At 40.4% G+C, this 22,934-nt stretch overlaps 1 protein-coding gene across 1 annotated transcript in view; it reads left to right on the top strand.

Annotated features, from left to right (window-relative positions):
• plcg2 (phospholipase C, gamma 2) overlaps positions 1 to 22,934 on the top strand; it is a gene marked incomplete in the record, with an annotated part of 116,316 nt that overhangs the window by 58,034 nt on the left and 35,348 nt on the right.

Below are 22,934 nucleotides of genomic sequence, written 5' to 3'. Positions count from 1 at the left end.
AACGCACTGCGGCACACAATTCAAGATAAAAATACCCTTATTACTTATCGTAGCTGCACATACAATATAGCCGATTAAAGCTGAGACTCCACTGATTATTTAGGTATAGTATCATCACTGAGCGATCCGAACTTGCGACAGGGGAAGCAAACACAGACATCACAACACGTACCTTTACGGAGCATTTACGGCAGATCGTCTCACCGTAGCTGTCAATTAGGTCAAAAGACGTGTTCAATGGCATTAAAACGAAAAAAAAAAATGCTACAACTGTTGATCCATAGGTTGATAATGTATCTGTGCCTTTGAAAAAATTATTTATAATCCATAATTCCATTTTTATGTAAAAATCGGAGCGGAAAAGTTAGCTGCTAATGGTAGCCACCAGAGTGTATGCAGCTTCCGGTTTTGGTAACGCGTCACTCTCACTCCTTATTTGTTAACGTTTTGGTGTGTATATAACTTTCCCTCGATTCCATTGGCTCTAGCCGTTATAAAGAGATTTCATTCATCAAAATCGAGCAAGGGGGACCAGAGATAGGTCAAATCCACCCAAATGACCCCAGAAGTGGGGTTTTTTGGCTAAATCTCCCTAAAAAGGTCAAATTTCACTTGTTTTGCATCAATCTTGATACAGGGTACTTATTATATGTTGTACTTTGGATTCCTAAAGCTTTTAGTCTACCTTACCATCATCCAAGGGTAGTTTTCACTATAAGTAAAAAGAATTTTTGGACGGACACTATAATTTACAGTTTTTTACTATGTTCAATCTGAATTTTCTTTAAAATAAAAAACATCTATATTGATTCTGACTTTTCTACATCTAACTCACAGGTTTATCATTACTTTGAGAATAAAGATTATTAATTTAACCCTTTTAGAAGGGAAGATATGGTCATTTGTTCTGGGAATGTCATTTTCGAGCCTGAGACCTGAAAAACAGGCTCAGGGCTTAAGAGGTTAGGCATGTTAGTCTTGAACAGTTGTTGAAGTATCGCACTTAAGTAAAATGTTGAGGTACCTGTACTTTACATTAGTAGTTTGATTTTATGCTACTTCATACTTTTACCCCACTACATTTAGAAGCCAGTATTGTACTCTTTACTCCATTACATCTATCTGACAGAGTTACTTTATACATTATTAGTTAATACAAAATAGAAATCAACTAATAAAAAAAAAAATACAAGTTAAAATATTCAGCAGCAGTAAACAAGATAGTTAAAGTTAACTCCACCTTTACCAGCTGTGATAAACACATAAATGCATCGATAAGTTGAATCCCTTAATTTCTCATATATGATTCTTATACGCGAAACAAGCACTTGACTATTAGTACTTATATATATATTTAGATGCCAATGCTTCTGTACATTTACTATAGTAAGATTTAGAATGCAGGTCTTACACTTGTATTTTCACAACTAAGTATTGCTTCTTTGACTGAAGTATAATATCTCAGTCCTGAGAGCAGTTCTGACGGCGGTGTGTGTGCAGGTGATCGCTGCCAGACACCTTCCAAGCCGGGCCGCAGCATCGTCAGTCCCTTCGTGAGATCGAGCTGTGTGGCCACACAGAAAGAGAGTTCAAGACCGTCGTCTAGCCGTAAGTAAAGGCGGGGGGGAACAGTTTGACCTGTGGGACAGAACAAGGGGCGAGGATGAACTGAGATGAGCTGATGTGTGATCAGTCCTCCTGTCCTCTGCAGGTGATAACGGTCTGATACCCGCTGTGGAAGTCCCCGGCTGACTCAGCGGTGTTCACGGTGTTCGAGCCTGAACTCACCTTCCTGCGCTTCGTGGTCATACGAGGAGGACATGTTCTCAGACCCAACTTCGTGGCTCAGGCTACATTCCTGTGAAAGGCATCCGCTCAGGTGGGAGCAGCAGTCAGCTTCAGTTCTCATCATCTAACTATGATCTTTGTTTTCTGTCACTCACCCTCAGAGGGGACATATACATATACAGATACAAAATATGTCAACGATAATACAAAAAGAACGAGAAAAGAAAAAGCCATTTCACACTTATCATACATGATGCCTGTTGCAATGGTCTGAGTTCATCTATCACACACATTACCGCAGCAATTCATAACATTACATGTATTTTAAACTGTTGACTATTATATATACTATACTATAATCTTACATATCATTTGTTTACTAGGAGCATGATTTCTGTACACTATTCTGAAATAACTTTTCAGTTCTGCCTTCTCTTACCTCTTTTGATACATTTCAGATTCAATATAGAGTAATCAATGAAAATTAATGAAATAAAATAGAAGATAAATAAAATAAAATATTATACATACTGTACATAAGAACAAATAATGTGCAATAGGAAGATAAAATAAGATTAATAAATATAAGGAAATAAAGTAAACTGAACATTAGAAGGTCAATTAAATTAAAAAAGCATATGGAGTTATGTGTAAAATACTGATCAATGTTAGATATGTTGTGGACAACTACATATTATGTATCCGTAATATAACCTCTGAATATTTTTTCAAAGACGCCACTGTGTTTTGAATTTGATTTGAATATTTTCCACTGGCTGATCACATTATGGAAATCCAACGTTAGAAAGGTGTTAATCAGTCACAGTCTGGTCAGGGTCTGCTATTAAAGTTCACTTTTGTGTAAAAGGTCGGCACCTTTCTGTGATCGGCAACACAGAAAGGTGTGTATTTAAATGTTTCAAATAGATGATCAGAATCAGAAATACATTCATAATCCTGGGGGAACTAGTTTTTTGTGACAGTTGGTCCATTAAAGAATGAATACAATTTAAAAAAAATGTAAAATGAATACGCAATGAAAGTAAATACATAAATAAGATACATAACATTAGAAAGTAAAATGTCAAAAACATGATAAATAGTCGAGTGTCAGCATATTGACTACCCTTTGTCAAACAGTCTGATGGCCACAGGCAGGAAGGACTTCCTGTGGCGCTTTGTGGTGCATCATGGTAGAATGAGTCTTTCACTGAAACTACTCTGTGCCTGAGCAGCGTGTCATGGTGTGGGTGAAGACATCCTCCTCTGTGACACGGCCGGCAGACAGTCGAGCTCTACACCAGTGATGTAAGAACATCCGATCTGATTAGTGTTTGTTTCTCCAGGGGTAACCGCTCCGTCCCTCTGAAGAACGGCTACAGCGAAAACTTGGAGTTAGCTCTCTGCTGGTCTACATCAATGTACAACAAGCAGGGGTGAGCACACACACACACACACACACACACACACACACACACACACACACACACACACACAACACACACACGGCACACACACCACACACACCACACACACACGCAACACACACACACAACACGCACCACACACACCACACACACACTACACACACACACACACCACCCACACCACACACACGCACACACACACACAACACACACACACCACACCGCACACACACACACACACACACACACATGCAGACACACACACGCACGCGCACACAGCAGTTGATGTACTCACATGCCCTGTCCTCCAGAAAGCGGAGGAGGAGCTGTACTCGTCCTCCAGCCAGCTGAAGAAGAGGCAGGCGGAGGTGGGGGGCGAGCCCTTCCTGTACGAAACACACACCAACCTCCAGCGCGCCGCTCCCCCTCCCCAACACACCCTCCTTACCAGAGAGGGCAGCACTCAAAGGTGAGCTCATATTATTGGGGGGGTTGGGACCATGGATGTATAATAAGAACTGGATACAGCGTGGGAGGCGGGGCCTCGTTCATTCCTATGAGAGTTTGCTCATTGGCGCATGAAGACAAAATGGCCCAACTTTTGAGAGAGCGAACGTCACGAAGTATTCATATAATCATATAATCCGTTCTTATTGTGCATCCATGGGTAAAGGTAAAACTCATGTAGTACTGAACACGTCACATGAGAGGTTGGGCCACGGCCATTGCCCAACCTCTCATTCGCATATAGGCCTGTCGGAAAGTCACATCTGTGTTTTTGCCTGCTCTTGCCAGGATGTCTAAGGGAGTTAAACGTTGTGCTGTTGTTGGCTGCAAGAATCGGGACAAGGGACTGCATGCAATGCCATCCCTGGAAAAAGACAAGAATCTGTGGCTAGACTTCATTTTCAAGGGACATGTGCCAGAAGACTCCGGCAGATTTCTGCTTGTGTGTTCTAAACATTTTACCACGGACATGTTTATGAACTAGATTTTTTTTTCGCCGGTCAACATGTCCGTTAAAGTTTAAATCTTCCGGACAAAATTTGAAAAGTGCTGGTCAAAGGTCTTCTTTGTTATTTATTGAGCTTTAAAACAAATGAATAAATATAAATATAATAATATAAGAATAATACACGGAGGACGGAGCCTCTCTTTTCCTCCCCCTCTTCTGAGAGCCCAGCAGCTGATCTCCCTCTCCTGCAGGGGGGCGTGGCTCATTTGCATTAAAGCTATGTCACAGAATCAGCCCTTGCAAAAACAGGGCTGGAAAAGAGCAAATAGAGCGAAATGAGGCATGGCTAAAATGCATGATCTGTTTGGTGTTTTGAAAAAAAACCTTCACAGACATGTTTTATATAGATATGGCCCTCCAATATATTTTTCAAATATAGCATGAAAGGTCCACTTTAATTAAATGTAGCAATACTACATTTCAAAAGTTCTTTGTTACAAGTAGAAATCCTGCATTCAAAATCTTACTTAAAGGTGGGGTAGGTAAGTTTTAGAAACCGGCTCGAGATACACTTTTGTTATATTCCATGGAATGCTCTTAACATCCCGATAGCAATGAATATCTTAAGTGCTTTGACAACAAATCCATAAAAAAATGTCATCTGTGGAAGCCGTAGCGCTGTAAAAAGTACGACCAATCATTTAGCCGGCCCGGCTAAAATAACTGGATGGCCTACCTGCCTGTCAGCCTTCCATCTGTGCACAAACTTATCTCGTGCCCTCATTGGTCATGTGTGAGTTCATGTGTGTTGGAGGAGGGGCTCTATAAGGAAGTGGGAGATTTGTTCCGGCTGTGTATTTTCAAATTCTAGCGCACTCGAGCTGGTCTCTCCAAAATTACCTACCCCACCTTTAAGTAAAAGTACCAAAGTATCAGCATCATCTATACTTCAAGAACCAAAAGTAAAAGTACTTCTTATGCGTAATGGCCCATTTCACAATCATATATATATATCTATATATTGAGTTACTGTTAGCTTATTCATGTGTTTTTATCACAACTGGTAAATGTAGAGCTAATTTGAATAACTTGATATACTGCTGCTGGATATCTCAAAGTTTATTTAATAATGATTTATATTTGTGTAAGCTAATAATCTAAACATAAAAATAAAATAGCAACTAAAAGCTGTTAAATAAATGTAGTGGAGTAAAAGCACATTATTGCCACTGAAAAACTGAAACGTTGACTTAAATGTAATATGTCAAGAGATTTCACATAACTGTATTAGGTTGGTTGAAAGCAATAATATGAAGTATATATATATACCACCCACCACTGCATGTAATAAATCCTTTTCTCTGTGCATTTCAGGACAAAAGAGAAAAAGATAAACAACAGTAAGTTCTACTCGTGAACCGTCTAACGTCCCTCCTTGTATGCCGACTACATAACTTCACTCCTGTTTGCTTACTCAAGGAATATTGATCTGTGCATTTGAGAATTTTAAAAATGGGGACAAGGTAATCATTTTTGACTTTTTTATACAAAATTGTTTTTCTATTAAATATTTTGTGGTCTTAATATGTGATTCTTTGGGGGTAATTTCTCTAAAATACCTCTGGTAAATGTAGGCAACATTAAACGTAGACCTGGGTGAGACAGGTGGAAGGAAAGTGATTGTGTGACTCCTTTATAATCGATAAGGTGTGTGTGTTGGGGGGGGGGGGGGGCATTTCCTCAGAGGGGCCTACAGTGTGTGTTCTGCCATCCGTCTGAAATCAAACTGCATCATGGAGACTCAGATTATATTTATTGTATTCCAAGAGGAATATTTCTGAATAATGAGCTGCCGTACAGGCTGTGGATCCTTCAGGGAGCAAAGGTAAAAGGACTGAAATGGAGCGTAGCAGTCACATGGCGGCTGTGTGTGTTTGCTGTGTCCTTTCACCAGTGTGACAGTATCTGTGTGTGTTATTGTGCTGCCTTTTTGAACAGTTGATTTAATGAGAACATGTCATGTATTTAATTTGAAGCTAGATGATGTCTATTGCTTTTCTGTAAGTCCTCTGGATAATTTCTTATGAATTGATTCAATAAAGTATGCTTGGTGAACTTGACCCTATTTCTATGTTTTATCTTTATTTCTTTGCCTAGAGCTGTGTTGGATTGAATTCACTTTAATGTTAACTTATATGATGCCTGAGACTATATAGAAGGAATGTCACAATGTTGGTTTTGAATGTTCTTAAGTCTTGGTACTTAGATATACTTTGGCCAAATATATAACAGTAGGATTTTCTAGGAAATTTTTGATTCTCAACTTTTTGAGGAGCTGTCAGGGGGCCGTTTTAGTGCCTATGAGCAAAGAGGGTCATGATCCTGAGTTGAAGTCCCACAGAAGGCTTTGCCCACCTACGCTGTGTTTGGAAGCCTTCTTTTACAAGTAGAGAACGATTCAAATGCCCCAGACAGTCTTAGAGTGTCCAACACAGTTATGCAATGCATTTGACATGAATTTGTTTAAAACCTAACATTATTTTAGAAAAGCAAGATCTGGGTGTGATAAAAGCAACAGACTCGTCCAACCCTGTGATGATGTGTCCTCAAGCTACTTCTTTTAACAGTAGTAGATTATCTGTAAGTACATACTTAGTGATTGTTTCCCATTAAATCTTTCTAACAGTGTGTTTGTGTCTATGTGCATGTATTTTGTGTGTGTGTGTGTGTGTGTGTGTGTGTGTGTGTGTGTGTGTGTGTGTGTGTGTGTGTGTGTGTTGAAGTCAATCAATAGTGTGTGCTGATATCCTAGGTGCATTGATACCACAATGTATTGCAATGCTGAGTGAAAGAAACAATTAGCATGAACAGATTAGATGTTGATAAAAATAAATGTATCTAAAAAATGTGATTTACTTTTCTTTTTTTTTTATTTATTTATTTAAAACAAGGGACAGTGTACATTAATCAACATATAAAAGTACTCGAATTCGCCAAAAGGCTAGTTTTCACCGATAGTCCCTTTGCCAGATGGTGATAGCATCCTAAAAGCAAGAATGAAAATACCACGACATTGTTATACCAAAAAATAAATAAATAGACGACATCACTGAATACAGATAAGAGCAAGTCATGATAATAAATAAAACATTCACAATACGCACTCATACTAACACCTACACCCACACATCAGTGCTCACACTGTTGATTATTAATGAGCCACTTTTTAACACTGTGCTTGAATGTGTAGTAGGATGATTCTCTTAGGTGGTGGTATTGAATTCCATTGATGGGATGCGTGGAATGAAAAGACAGCCTGGCTAAATGCATCTTCCTAAATGGGATGGTGCAGTCTCCCCTAGCGCACCTCTAGTACCCCCTGGTTGAGGTGGACTTTAGGCTGATGAAGCCAGCCAGAGGAGGAGGAGCCAACCCACGAGTGATCTTATAAACTAAGCAGATGTTTTTGTAAACTATGACATTTTCCCAGCTGAACAGATTATACTTTTTAACAATGTGACAATGATGATACCGGAATGGCTTTTGTCTAGTGTTTTGAGTGCTTGTTTATACAGTGATTCCAGTGGCTTAAAGAGTGTGCATTAGACCAGCTTATCAGACAGTAGTTGATGTGGGAGAGGACCATTGAGTGAAGGTATAGCTTAGCTGCTGCAGATGATAGGAAGTTTCTAATGTATCTGAATTTGACAGATTGAACTACTTATTCAATGATAGTTCAATTGTGTCAATGTGTACTCCTAAGTACTTATACTCCGAGACAACCTGTAGTCTCCTTCCAGAAAAGAAAACATCTTGTTCTGTTATAATGCTGTGGCCCTTGGAGAAGAACATACACACTGTCTTTGAATATTTGGTTGCAAACAATTGTTGTTAAGCCAGGATGTAATATTCTCCAACACATCAGTGACCTTGGTAGCAGCCTCTTCTGCGGTTTTGCCATGAGTAAAAACAACTGTATCATCAGCATACATTAATACATCACATTGTCCACACACAGAAGGCAGATCATTGATGTACATGCTAAACAGGATTGGGCCCAATACAGAGCCCTGCGGTACTCCAGTTGACAGACATAGTGCACTAGACTTATGGTTCTCAATTTGAACACATTGGGAGCGGGATGAAAGATACGATTAAAGAGGTTGGTGAATTCTATAAAAAATTTAAGTTGAGCATTTTTTGCAATAAGATGTTGTGATTAACAGTGTCAAAAGCTTTCCGTAAATCAAGGAACACGGCCCCCACAACCCCCCCTGTCCATTGATGCCTTAACTTTCTCACGAAGAAGCATGTCGCTGTTTCTGTTGAGTGATTAGCCCTGAATCCAAATTGCATTGGATGCAGTGGAAAGGAGCTGTTGTTGAGATGATTGATGATTTGTTTGGCAATCATTTTTCAAATACCTTGGATACTATGGGCAAGATACTGATGGGCCTATAGTTGGATGTCATGAGGGTCCCCACCTTTGAATAACGGGACCACAACAGCAGGCTTCCATTGATTGGGAAAACTCCCTTGATTGATTGCAATATTAATGATATGCGTTAGTGGCTTAACAATTGAGGAGTTAATGTCTTTCAGCATGAATGTGTCCATACCGTAGATATCCTTAGCCCTTGAGGATTTCAGATTGGCAATTACTTCCGCAACCTCTGTCTCAGACACTGACTTTAGAACAGCTGCTGGCTCGCTAGTGTTGACAGTAGGGAGTGCATTAACTTCCTGAGCTATGAAGCTACTGGCTATGGTAGCCACTGACTCAACAAAATAATAATTGAGTGTAGTTGCCACATCAGCTGGGCATTGCAGAGTTGTGCCCTCAACCCTCAATTCAATTGGCTTGGCTGTCGTAGTGTTTTGACCAGTTCATTTTTTTATTTGGCTCCATATAGCTTTTGAGTTGCCCTGAGCATTTTCAATAATTGTGATAAAGAAGTCCGCTTTTGCTTTTCTCAGTTCCCTTGTTGCCTTGTTTCTTAGCCCTGCAAATATATGTCTATGGGACATCTTTGATTTTATGGCAGTTTTTAAGGCACTGTCCCGCTGCTTCATTACATTTCTGACATGTCCGTTCATCCAGGGGAGAGTCTGTTTCTTTTTTATGTTTTATCATGATTGAAAATTCATTGATTGTGGCCTAGTTTTCCCGTAAAGTTTTGACTGGTTACTTCTAAATCATTTTCAAGTACTAGATCTTCCCAATCTAAGTTTTGTATAGTTGATCTGAAGTCTTCTTGCTTGTTTTTGGGATGCCAAAGGATTCTTTATTACCTGCATACGCAGTGAACCGTTTGCCAGTTAGTTTTCTAGATACCAGCACAATTTGTGGTCTGACAGCCCTGTTACCACATTATATGATTTTGTAATCCTTTCAGGTTCTATTTGTTAAAATTAGGTCAATCTGGGTACTGGTGCTGTTTGTTATTCGCGTTGGGCCTTTAACGATTTGAGTCAAATTAAAACTATCAGTAATTTGCTTAAGCTTCTTCCTTGACGACATGTCTTCCCAATTCAAATTTAAGTCACCCATTACAATGACCTCTTTCTTAAAATCACATTGACATAAAACCTTCTTGAATTGATCATAGAAGCTAACATTTGAAGAAGGTGGTCGATAAATTACTATTAAAGTAAAGGACATCTGAGGCGCAGTGGCGACTGGTCATTAGGGGCAGGTGGGGCACAGCCCCACCTAGTGTCAGCAGAAAGTATTACAAATAATGATTACAAAAATGCAAAAAAATAAATAAAAAATATATAAAATATATTTTAAGATCATGTTTAATCATCTGATTCGTCTGTACATTGCTGTTTTAGTCTGTGTTCTTCTAATTAGTGTGTCTACAGTCACAGTGTGTGCCTATTGAGCTGTTTAGAGCCATGTGGGACAAAACCTGATTATGCCCCTCCCTCTCGCTGTGAAGTCAACGGTGACTGTAAAAACTACACTGCGCATGCTCAGAGTATTTTGTAATGAAATGTGTGTGGCAAAAAAATAATGACCAGAGGGGCACGGAGCTACCATCCCCACCATACGTCATCTCAAATCATTCAGAGCTGATTGGCTGTAAGTACGTGTGCCGCGAAAAGTGTGGTGTGTGAAGAGGAGACGAGAGAGCTGCAGTGACGCGTCCTAAAACCAGGAAGTAAGCACAAAAAAGCAATGAGATTTCTCCAGAGGATTTTAGAAAATAGCTGGAAATAAGATCTGTGGGAAACGTACCTGTTAGATAAATGCACGTTTTGATCAGCCGGATAACATCCACATGTCTACCCTACTTTTATAATTTTTTTATCATAAATCTATGGATTAGATTTATGATAGACTTTTGAAACTACAAGAACATAAGGAGGACTTTTACAAAAAAGTTATAGACATTTTTGTCCAGAAGGATAGGCAAATGGACTTCATCTTCAAGTCAAGGTAAGACCGCAATTTGATTGAAAATGGGATCTTACTAAGAGAGAACAATTCAATATTTAAATGATAAAATTACATTTTTTGGGTATCCTTTTGTTGAACTGTCTGTTTAAAATTAATCGAAGCATCAGACAAAAAAAGCTTTTGAAAATAATATTATATTTTGGTTTAGGTCAAAATATAATATTTGTAAACCTGAAGAGTCAGTGCCAGTGCCTCACCAGCCATGAACCTCACTGCACGTCACTGCAGAAGCTTATATATAGACATCTACGTTTTTTGTGCCCCACCACTTTTGTACATATAAAAACGCCACTGCTGAGGCGACAGGATCATATTTAGGCCTACACATTCTAGTTCGATTGGGTCTTGCCATAAAATCTCATTAGGCGCATTCACACCGCAGTACTTTTCCCACAAAGGTTCATCAGAACTTAGTTCATGAGAACTCTTTAGTTCTCATGAACTAAGTACAGATCGCGTTCACACCGGAATAAGTCCCTGGGGAAGGATTAGGCAAATGAAGCCGCTGACGTCACTTCTTCTTCTTCTGCTTTGGGTTTACTGGCAGGCCGCAAACAACTTCACGGCGTATACTGCCACCCGGAGTCCCCGGCCGGAAGTCCCCGGAGTTGGGGACTGGCTTCAGTAGAAGCTGCTGGGACTCCCAGCAGCTTCTACTGAAGCCTTCCGAGTAAATCGCCAGAACGCCGACACCTCCTCATCTCCACCCACCGCTCCCATGTTTTCTTTTGTGTTGCCATAAGTTAGTCTCTCTGCGTTTCTGCGCTGGGCTAATGCTAATGCTAATAATGCTAATGCAAGGATAATAAAATGGCGGCTTCACAAAACATTTTGGGAGTTTTACGGGGCGTGGTTTGCAATCCGCCCAGCCAATCAGACATAGGAACCTTTTTCTCCTACGAAAGTATACCTGCTCTCTAGCAGGGACGGAAAAGGGGGTAAAAAAGGTTCTGATGAACTAATTTTAGTTCCGGCTTTTTTTGGTGTGAACGCGACATTTCGGAACTATATCGGAACTAAAGTGGGAAAAGTACTGCGGTGTGAACGCGGCTATTGCAACGGATGGTGTCTCTCATGAAAATTAGAACACCGCCCCCTTTAGTATGCATTCGGTCCCTCCTGTAGCTATTATAACCCGGAAGTTGTACGGCAGCAGATGGGGAGTTGTCCGTGGGTGTTTCTCAATCTCGAGTAAAGCTGCTTCAGAGCCACTATTTCAAGCATACTGCGTCATCGAGTGCCGCTGAAGTACTGTTCCAATCTCCAGCATACTTGGAAATCATCCCTGCTCCTCCACCTGTAACATCCCTGCTCCTCCACCTGTAACATCCCTGCCCCTCCACCTGCCATACAGTAGGTTACTAATATACACTAACAAGATTACTTATATAATACAGTGATAGAATACATGTTTAGTATGCTTACTTATATACAACAGTAGTATTAAACTTACCTTGTGTTTTCACTCTCACTTAGGTCCCTCTCCCTTTGCCATCATTTCAAAATCAGCTGAGCTGCAACATAATACAGACAGGTAATAATCAACAGAATACACTAAAAACACTCACCCATAAATTACGTTTTTGTTTACTGTTTGGAAGTCTCAAATATGCACTCTAAATTAATATCAATAGCGATGTATCACACAAATAGCTCTCTTCCTTATTATTGTGTAACGTTAACTTTATTATACTAGCTTGTAGGCCTACTCCAAAATGGAGATCGTAATTTCTCCACCTCCACTCATTACAATCACACGTGCCCCAATGTTATATTTAACTAATATTATATTCCTCCACTCCACAAAAAAATCACGTTTAGAAGCCCTTTTTCTCTAATTCCACAACGTTGGATGAAATAACATTAGGAGAACGGATTAATAGGCTGTTCATGGTTAACGTGTGTTGCTAACTTTATCCGGTATCCTAGCACAGTATTGGGAAACACTTCATACTTACTGGACATGTATACACTCATTGCATACTGTATGTAAAATACGACCAAGAATGTGAGACAACTTTATACAAATTCATATCACATCCATTACTGATGCCATTTGTCATACTTTGTTAAACTCCACAAATAAAAGTTCCATAACTTCAGTTGGAAACAAAGACCACACCTTATCTCCCCAAGGCAATTTCCCATCCAGTAGGTGTGCTATATAGGTGTGTATAACCCTTTCTCCTGTCTGTTTCTCCCTCTTTCAGCACAAGAACCAAAGGGGGATTCAATAGAGCCTGAATACCTGCACTGAGACCCTCACCCTGCACCCTGAGTCTCAACTCTCAGAGTTTTTCAAGCCTTTCCCTGTTATTTGTATTAAACCAAACATTAAGCTTCCCAATGGTGTGGTCTTCGTTTTGTGAAAAAGTGCAAATGCAGTGTTTGAATATGATTACCTCACATATTTTGTTGCAGCTGTCTGTTTTGATTGTTAAATTGCTCCTGCTGACTTGAGCTAGCCATTTTTTCCTCCTCTCTGTGTCAGTGGGGAAGCCGTACATTCTGATTCTTACTCCTTTCTCTGAGCGATTGGAGCATCCCCAGGCAGCACAGCAAACCATGGTGGAGACTATATGCCAGGACAACACGGAGGAAAAGGCACAGACAAACTGCATGACATGCTATTCAATGTTTATTGAATTCCATGTATTTACAATGGATGTTCCTAAAACAACACTTTTAACGTCATAATCATGTTGCTGCTAGTCCATTGATAGTCACCTGTTGGTCTCCTGTCCTTTCTGAAAGTCATAAAGAGTACATTAGTCATTTAGATTACTTATGTCCTCAAGTACCATGGGATTACTGAAACCACCATGAATTAAAACAATTGTAGAAATTAATCTAATCTAAATTTTGAAGCATTCCTTGCCATCCCCTCCCTCTAAATATATCAATAAACATTAGGAAGTGATGCTCCTGACTACCATACCTGTTTAAGAAGATAATATTTGTTTAAAATAATTTAAAAAGGCAACAGCCTAACATGTATATGTTAACAAGTAAACTAGCTGTTCACACTATTCCTAATATACATAAATAGCAGATTCTATTTTATTTTAAAAACATATTGATGTAAATACATACACATATCGGTATGTTGTATAAATATTGCAAATCAAAACCTTTATTCACTACTTATTACCAAAAATCATAGTTCTATCTCCGGTAATCGTGCATTCAAATGTCCCACCACAAACTTCCGGGGAACTATTGACTCTCCCTGAACCACGTGACGATCAAGCATTTTGGACTTCCGCTGTCGCAACACTTCTATCTATAGAGTGGCGAAGTCCCTCCCCTTCCGGTGGACCTCCATGGGACCTTATTTCGGAAAAATTATGTATTGAAGTCAATGGAGAGAGAAAGATTATCTTTCGATCCCGTTTGAATTGTGCCACGAATTACACATATGATGTTTGTCAATTTAAAAGATAATTTTGCAAGTCAAAAAAAAAAGATTTGTCGTAAAACTGTGAAGTAACACATTTGTTTGTGTGAAACGCTCAATGAACTACATCTCTGGTCTCACAGAACACACACGTCACCAAGATGGCCGTCATTACTGTCTTGTCAACAAAACGATTGACTACCCTCACTATCACCACAATGAAACACGTCCTGAAGAAAGTCATGCAAAGCTACCTGCCTGCCTTCCTTTGATTCTCTCTGAACTGCCTGGTCGTTTTAATGTTTAATGTCAACCATTTGTGCAGATAGCATGAAGTAGAGAAGATCGCTAGCGTTAGCGTTAGCATTTCTCCCCCGGGCTTAAATTGTGTATTATATAATGATCACACCGGTGTGACAGTACTCTTCAAAGGGTTCACGAAATATGACTACTACTCTTACTGTTTAACATGTTGGGTTACTTAATGTTACTTCATGTTAAGGCTAATACAAATGACAAGGCTGTAATGCTAACTAACGTGCTAGATACTAGCTAGCTTGATCCAGACACTCCCGGTCCTTTCATCAGACGGGAAGCGAAAGAACGAGCAAGACCCATTGCTGGTATGAACAACCTGGTACTAAGCACACAGGCATCTTGTTAAAGGTATCTTAGCCAGCGCCATATAGATAGATTCTATCTATATGGCGCTGATCTTAGCTATCTCTTAGTGGAGGAAAACAATTGTGACATCACTTACGCGACTCTGGGATTTGTAGTCTTTCTAGTTGCGTATTTTTCATAGTCTTATATTTCAACAGTTTTACGACAAACTGTGACTTTTTTGACATGGAAATTATTTTTTAAGATTGACAAACATCATATGTGTAATTCATGGCACAATTCAAACGGGATCGAAAGATACGTTTTCTCTCTCCATTGACTTCAATACATTATTTTTCCGAAATAAGGTCCCATGGGGCGGAAGTAGATGGGCGTGACTTCGCCACTCTATTTGGCGCTGCCACTGCCCACCAGCCACGCCCCGACACATGGGGTCACGCCAATCACAAAGCTTTGATGCATTCAAGTGCATTATTCTGGCACAGGAAGATTATGTTAGGACATTAACGATACAACAGAATATTGTTGTTCTATTTTTAAACACATCTCGCGATCGACTGGGAATCTTCCCGCGATCGACTGGTCGATCGTGATCGACTGGTTGGGCACCCCTGCCATAGACTATAAAAGTCTTACCCAAGGCTGAATCATAAACTAAACTGTATATATATATATATTAGGGCTGTCAAGTTAACGCGTTAATAACGCGTTAACGCAAAAAAAATTAACGCCACTAATTATTTTAACGCGATTAACGCATGTGTATTTTTTGTCCTCGGCCGCCGTAGTTTCAGAGCGCATCGAGTTTAAAATACCATCTACAAGCTGATGCTGACAGCCCCGCTCCTGCTGCCCGCTTGTGGCAGACCACACTTCCACGCTCACCGGCAGGCCCGGACTGGCTATCGGGAGGACCGGGAGGGTGTGTATGTGTGGCGCGAGCGAAGCACACCTTACGTGTTGTTGTTAGCATCTGGTGCTAGCTAGCTGAGCTAACGGATATAAGGAGCTGTTTCAATGAAAACAGAGGAGCGACATTTCGCCGACAACTGCGCCGAGCACTTGACTTTATGCAGGTAGCCAGACAGCACACTCAGCACGGATAGTGCCGCAACACAGCTCATACACACAGGCATATATGCCTTGAGCTGCACATAGCTCCAACGATCCTCCACATTCACACACACGCACACGCACACGCACACGCAGTATTGTATGAGAGAGGTTCTAGGTTGAATTGAGGCGAATATTTGTAATGTTCAGAGGTTGTTGTGTTTAATATTCATGAGAATATTTGTCATTGTTCAAATGATAATAAACAAACATATAAAGCATAGTTGTCCACTCATATGTTGATAAGAGTATTAAAAACTTGAAAAATATCCCTCTAAGGTACATTTAGAACAGATAAAAAATGTGCGATTAATTTGCGATTAATCGCGATTAACTATGGACAATCATGCGATTAATCGCGATTAAATATTTTAATCGACTGACAGCCCTAATATATATATATATATATATATCAAGTACAGTAACTACAACTAGCTAACGTTGTAGCCTAGCCACTGTTCGAAATGGGGGGGAGCCAGGGGGAGGGAGCTCCCCTGAAGGCCGACTTTGAGATAAATAGGGGGAGCCCAAAACAATCGTGCATATTTGTGTCAAACAGATTAGAAATGTTGAGTTTCTGTAAATAACAGTTCTTGAAATAAATAATAGTTATTGTTCATTAGTTTCTGAATATTTGTTTTATATTTGTGAATATTTCTGGGTGTTGCCATCTGTACGTGGCGCGCTGCATTCTTTACGTTACTTACGTTGCTATGGTTACGGTGGCGAAGCCGGCGCGGTATTTGAAATGTTCATATTGATATTTTTGTAACTCTGGCTTTGTAATAAAAAATATGGCAAAAAGAAAACAGCCAAGCGTCGCAGCTTTTGGATTCACAAGCAAAGAAGCGAAGGAGTCTAAAAATGACAACGTGAACGGAACAACTTTTAGTTGGCCGGCTGTAAGCGGGTCGAGTTTGACAGCTCCACACTGAGGGAGAGGCCTGCCGATGCGGAGCCTGAAGAGGCTTCAAACACGGCCACAGCCGCCGGTGTAGTGACACCGTCTGTAGTAGTAGCAGAGTGATTTTATAGCAATTGATCGAATCCGCGCTGCTGCGCCAGTCAACAGAGCGTGCGTGTGACATATTTAGTAGCTGAAAAATAGGGCTCCCCCGAAAGCAAATGGGTAATTTGAACACTGAGCCTAGCAGAGTGGACAAGTTGCTGTTAGCTGACAGTCAGGCACGTACCTGTCCATCAAAAATGACCATGCCCTAATTTATGCAAAAACTTTAAGACCTAATATAAATAAAAGGGTCGCGTTATAAAACAATTCACTCACCAATTCACAATCATGAAGGTGGAATCTAACTATATCCCGAATAATTTGTATTGCATCCAGGGGCAGAAACATGTTTATTTCTGTAAAGTTGGGCATTTTAACATGGGGGTCTATGGAAATATGTCCTTTCTGCAGTCATCGCCTATCGGCCAATAGATTAACTGCAGTTTGTGGCACTTCCTTATTGGCCTCCCGGCTCTGCCCCAGAGTTTGCCGCTTGGTTCAGACTCACAACACAAGTAGCCTCTGCATTCCGTTCGACACTAGCAGTCATTGGTCAACTAGCACGTCCATCATAGTTTCCCAGCCTGAACTATTGTGTGATTGGTTGGAGGGGCAACTACGGCGGTAGCACAAACGCTATTGGTTGAAAAACTAGGTTAGTGGTCCGACAGGCATGACGGTGAAGAGAAACTGGGTCACCGATCGAAAATCGTTTATGTCACAGTTCTGTGGGTTGCTATTACACATTACCAGCGCCTTTCAATGGAGAGACCAATCTCATTTCATATGCGGTAAGTATACAACTAAAAGGAGCCTGCTGCGAGGTATCAATATTGCATCTCGGTGACGCTGCTGGGTTTTAAATCATGATGGATAACGTCGATGTTTTCCCAGCTCTGTGGTTATGTCAGTGTGGTTTTCTGGAGCAGGAGGAGGGACGTTTGCTCTCAGGTCTTGACAGTTAGCTAGCTGCTGTATGCTAATATAAGTAAACCAATGGGACTGAATGCTGTTATGAACCAGAGGTGGTCCCTCCGCCCCCAGTATGTCCCTCCAGCGGTCTCTGCTGTCAGGTACTGGGGTTCGGAAGAAGCTCGTGCACAGGTAGGTGCCGGTCCGCAGGCTGCTTAATGGTAACTTAACGTGACCTAGTGCGAGCGAATAAACAAAGCTATGCAATGCTATCACGCTAGCTATGTAGGTTGTGGGCCAGTGTTGGGTGTAACGCGTTACAAAAGTAACGGAGTTACAGTAATGCAGGGCCGGACTGGGACAGTCAGGCCGTGAATTATACACCCAGCCTGGCCACTGCCAGTTTTTTTTTTTTTTTTTACCATTTTGCTGGATTTATTTGTGAATATTTACGGCGTTGCTGCCCATAGTGATAGCCCTATAGTTTAAATCTACTACCTAATAATAAACATATGGACGGGGGTTACTATTTAATTTTTTTTTTTTAAATGTTGGAGTTAAATGCATCAATCTGGTGCACTTTGAGGGGAGAATAAAGAGACGAGATCTATGGAAAAACCCATATGAAACAGAACTGTATACATTTAAATAATCATAAAATCATGAGAACATGGCCATAACCAATACATACCATATCCAAGATAAAACAAAAAGTTAAGTTGTTTATTTATTTATTTTGGTTCATTTATAGTTGTGAGTGTGTCTGGGCTCCTGAACCAGCCTCACCTGTCTCCCCCCTCTCCCCCCTGCTCCTCTTTGAGGCAGCAGCAAAGACTAGTTTTAGCTCTCAACACATTTTAAAAGTTTATCTTACCTTTTTTCACCTATTTAACATTTTGTTCTTTTTATTCATGCATATTTTACTAATCACTCCCCCCTCAAATGGAAATATGTGTTTACATAAATGGTGACCAAACCGTTTGAGACCCACTGAGATAACTTAGATTAAGTTAACTATCTAAACACTCAGAGAGTCCTTAACCTCACCTGAGCTGTAGTTATATCTCTCAGTCTGACAGCAGAGGACTCTCCCTCCACCTTGTTGTTGAAACAGCTCCTTATCTGTTAGAGCAGCTAGCTAACCAGATGCTAACAACAAAATACAAGTAACCGGTGTGCTCTCTCTCTCTCTCTCTCTCTCTCTCTCTCTCTCTCTCTCTCTCTCTCTCTCTCTCTCTCTCTCTCTCTCTCTCTCTCTCTCTCTCAAGCCACACATACAGTACACCAGAGTTGGGTGTAACGCGTTACTGTAATAATATTACTTTTGTCGGTAACGGAGTAGTGTAACGCGTTACTTTTATAATTCAGTAATCACACTACAGTTACTAACATTGCCCCGACACGCGTTACTTCGTTACTTTTATAAAATCAGTCATAATCACACTCACAGACAAGAGGGGTTTCCGCCGCAGGTTTATATGTACGTAATCTGCGCGACTTGCACGTCCACATCTCCTGCAGTGCTGCATAAACATGGCTAAGTCAGCGATAACTTTCGAGGGGTGGAGGTATGCCCATTATTTTGAGTTTGTCCGAAGAATAGACAGGAATGTGACGGTGAGGTGCAAACTGTGTCCAGGCCAGAAGCTGTTATCCACTGCTCTAAACACCGTCAAACCTCAACAAACACCTGCAAAGAACACATGCTAAGGTGAAGCTAATAGCTAAGGACCGACCCCCGAACCCAGAGTGAGGATGTTGTGAGTCGCCGCCGCCGACTCTGAAGCGGCACAAAGTAGAATTTGGAGGACCGGTAACCAACAGAGATGGACAGGCTTGTAGCATCCTTCATAGTAGAGGTAATGTTGCCCATTTGCACAGTGGAATCACCATCGCATCGTTCAGAGATATACTGCACAAAATACAGATAGCAGGAGACAGAGGACAGCCATAGTCAGAGCTATCTGGATCAGTCTTATGCGACAATGGAAACTGAACTAAAGAGAACATTTCAAACTTTAGCAGTCTGCGTGATCTGCCTGTAGGGAGGGGCGGGCCGGCCCTGCGAGTAAAGTAACGAGTAAAGTAACGAGTAAAGTAACGAGTTACTTTATGTAGAGAGTAACGAAGTAGTGTAATATGTAATATATTACTTTTTTTTAGTAACGACCCCATCTCTGCAGTACACACACCCTCCCGAGCTTGAATGACACACAGAGACCAATCGAGGGCTTTGATTTATGATCGGTATGGAAGTGGCCATGTCTGCAGGCCACATCATGTAGACAGACAATCACCCTGTGTGAGGCAGACCCACATTTGCGCAGCATTGCTTTCACAATACATAGATTAGTAAGCCTGGTGTTTACCCTTTACCCTTCAGGCTCATCAAGTTCCCTCCGCTTCGCGTCGGGTTCCCTGATCAGCCTGTCGGGTGTTCTTTTCCCCATAATGACCGCCTCGCTGCACATTATCCCGCTTATTACACGGCCATATACTAAACAAACTAAGCCCATTCCGTGTTCCTGTTATTGTTTACTTCCTCTCTGCCTTCTTCTGGTGATTTATCTGACCAGCGCTCCGTCTTTTAACCTTTTTTCCTTTCTCTTTCTTGATCCTCCTTAGCAAACTTCATTATAGTCCTTGACAGTGGTCTGTACTACTATATTAACAACATGTCACATGTTAAGAATTTACAATCAGAATCGAGTATTCAACTAAGCCGTGTAATAAAAGTTGTTAGTAGCCTTAATGGCCTACCTACACAGTTGTTATGCTACAGTATACCACATTGCCCTTCACTGGATGTATAATGAGCTGCACTAAACTACATTTTAGCATTTAAAATACCTAGCCATTATTTTGCGGTTATTTTGGTAAAGTAATACCATGTATGTTCAAATAACACAGTAACGTGCCATTTAAACCTGATGGAGACCAGCTCACAGGTCCATCAGATCCCTTTAAAACAGCATCAGCGTGGTTAGGAGCTGTTGTGACAGGGTTCGGACTGTCAGAGATTGTTTGGCGCTGCTCGGGCTCTGCAGGCTCCGCAGTGGGTGCCAAATATGATCCTGGGCTTTGGGTTATTATGGTATGCATTTTGTTGTATGATCTGCTGAAAGGGACCCACACCTTGGGCTGGAGGATGCCCAGGAGGGGGGTTCAGGTCTCTGACAGGAGGAAGAATACGTGCTTTTCATATTGCTGTTTAATCTTTCAGTCGATCCCAGAAGGATGTGTTTCTTTTGCTTGGAGCACAGTCTTTTCCAAAGGGGGGTCGTTGGCTGTGGGTTCATTTCAGGACCGTTGATGGGAATATCCACAGTGGCTTTATGTTGACCTTGGGATATTGGGGATTTAAATCCGAGTAACAACGTGGGACACACACTTTAAAAACACTGTAAACAATATACAAATGTTTGTATTTTACAAGATTATTTTTTTCCGGTGAGGGATATTAATAAGACGGTCATACAACAGTGACAACAATGTAGAATGTGTTTGTATTTGTTAGATTTCTTCTTTTTTAAACTGTTATGGAAGTTGAGCAAACATGATCTGGCACCGTTTGGCTTACTTGTGCTAAAATCAGATCGATTGTATAGAATTTTGAATATCCTGAGTATATAACATTGTTTCTTTATGGTAGAGGGGGATTAAACATGTACAACCAAGCTTGAAAAATAAGCATTAGCCCTTTTAAATGCAAAATATATGATATAATGTCTTTGGGACCTAAAAGGCAACGAATGCTAGGAATGACCCAGTTGCCTTTATGGATTAATTAATGTGCAACTGGGTATTTATTCATTTTTTTGCCAAAATGTTCTTATAGTCTGCCTGTGTTATCAGTTATTGTGATATACCTTTTCATGGCAGGAAAAACATCCGGTGTGAACTTCAGCCTCAGCCTGATAGTTTTTTATTCTGCTCATGAAAAGGTAGCCACCTACATTAGTGCTTATCAGTATTGATTGATCTTGCAATGTAGCATTTTGATAACAGAAATGTGTTGTGGGAGTTTAGCAGGGCTGCGGTTAAGCACCCTGTTTATCACTATAACTGAATATCGAAAAAGTCATTTCTGTAAAGAAAGTGTCAATGAATGTTTTTAAAGTCTTAATTAGATTAAAATAAACAAGGGGAATCCTGCGGGAAGGGAAAAGGGAAGCAGAAGTAGCAGAAAAAGGAAATTATTGTCTAACCCTATTTTTACTTAGAATACTCTCAAAGTCTTTTTGTATCAAATGATGGATACTGAAGTTTTATTGGTCATATGTATTTACTGCAAAAACAAGGAACTACTCCAAGACACACAGAATGGTAGAGACATTAACAAGACATCACATGTAATTAAGGTCTTAATGTAAAGACATCATTTTTTAAATTATGATGTTTCTCATACATAGACTTTACTTAGGCCACCCAGGATTATTGACTGTCGCCAAATATCCTCCAATATAATGTAAATTAGGGATGCCCTTATGCATCAGTTTATGCCTGTTTTCTTTCATGTGTACATTGGTAAATAAGGTGACATGGGGGATGGCAGTTGGCAATGTTTATCTGTTTTTCTGGCCTTTGCTATTTTATGACTTGGTACTGTTGGAAAAGGTCAAGTTAACCTTAATCTGTTCACATTCTGAGGGCCATCTACAGGATAAGGATAACAACACTAACTGGGGCAATATACTGTAACTTGAAAGTAATCCAAAGGGTCTTCTGCAGGGTTTCCTCTCTGTGAACACTAGGGGTGCACGATTCAGGAAATCTCACGATTCACAATTCAAAATCAATTCTCAATTCAATACATTCATAGATTTTATTCTATATTGCTGTTTTGAGTTACTCTTTTAAACTTTATAGGTCTCAAAGAAAAAAGATCACACTGAATCAAATGTAAACATTTGCTACTCAAAGTTTTATTTTTCCTTTAGTCCACTCAGTCGATAGAGAGCCGAAGTCCCTCCCTTTCCGGTGGACCTCCATGGGACCTTATTTCGGAAAAAGTATGTATTGAAGTCAATGGAGAGAGAAAAGTTATCTTTCGATCCCGTTTGAATTGTGCCACGAATTACACATATGATGTTTGTCAATTTAAAAGATAATTTTGCAAGTCAAAAAAATTAAAATGTGTCTTAAAACTGTGAAGTAACACTTTTTTTTGTGTGAAACCGCTCAATGAACTACATCTCCCGTCTCGCACCACACACCAAGACGGCCGTCACGTTGGCACATTT

The sequence above is a fragment of the Trematomus bernacchii genome, unplaced genomic scaffold (assembly GCF_902827165.1).
Source record: "Trematomus bernacchii unplaced genomic scaffold, fTreBer1.1, whole genome shotgun sequence".
Taxonomy (NCBI): domain Eukaryota; kingdom Metazoa; phylum Chordata; class Actinopteri; order Perciformes; family Nototheniidae; genus Trematomus; species Trematomus bernacchii.
Note: the sequence above shows the minus strand (reverse complement) of the source record. Positions and strands in the feature narration are given on the sequence as shown.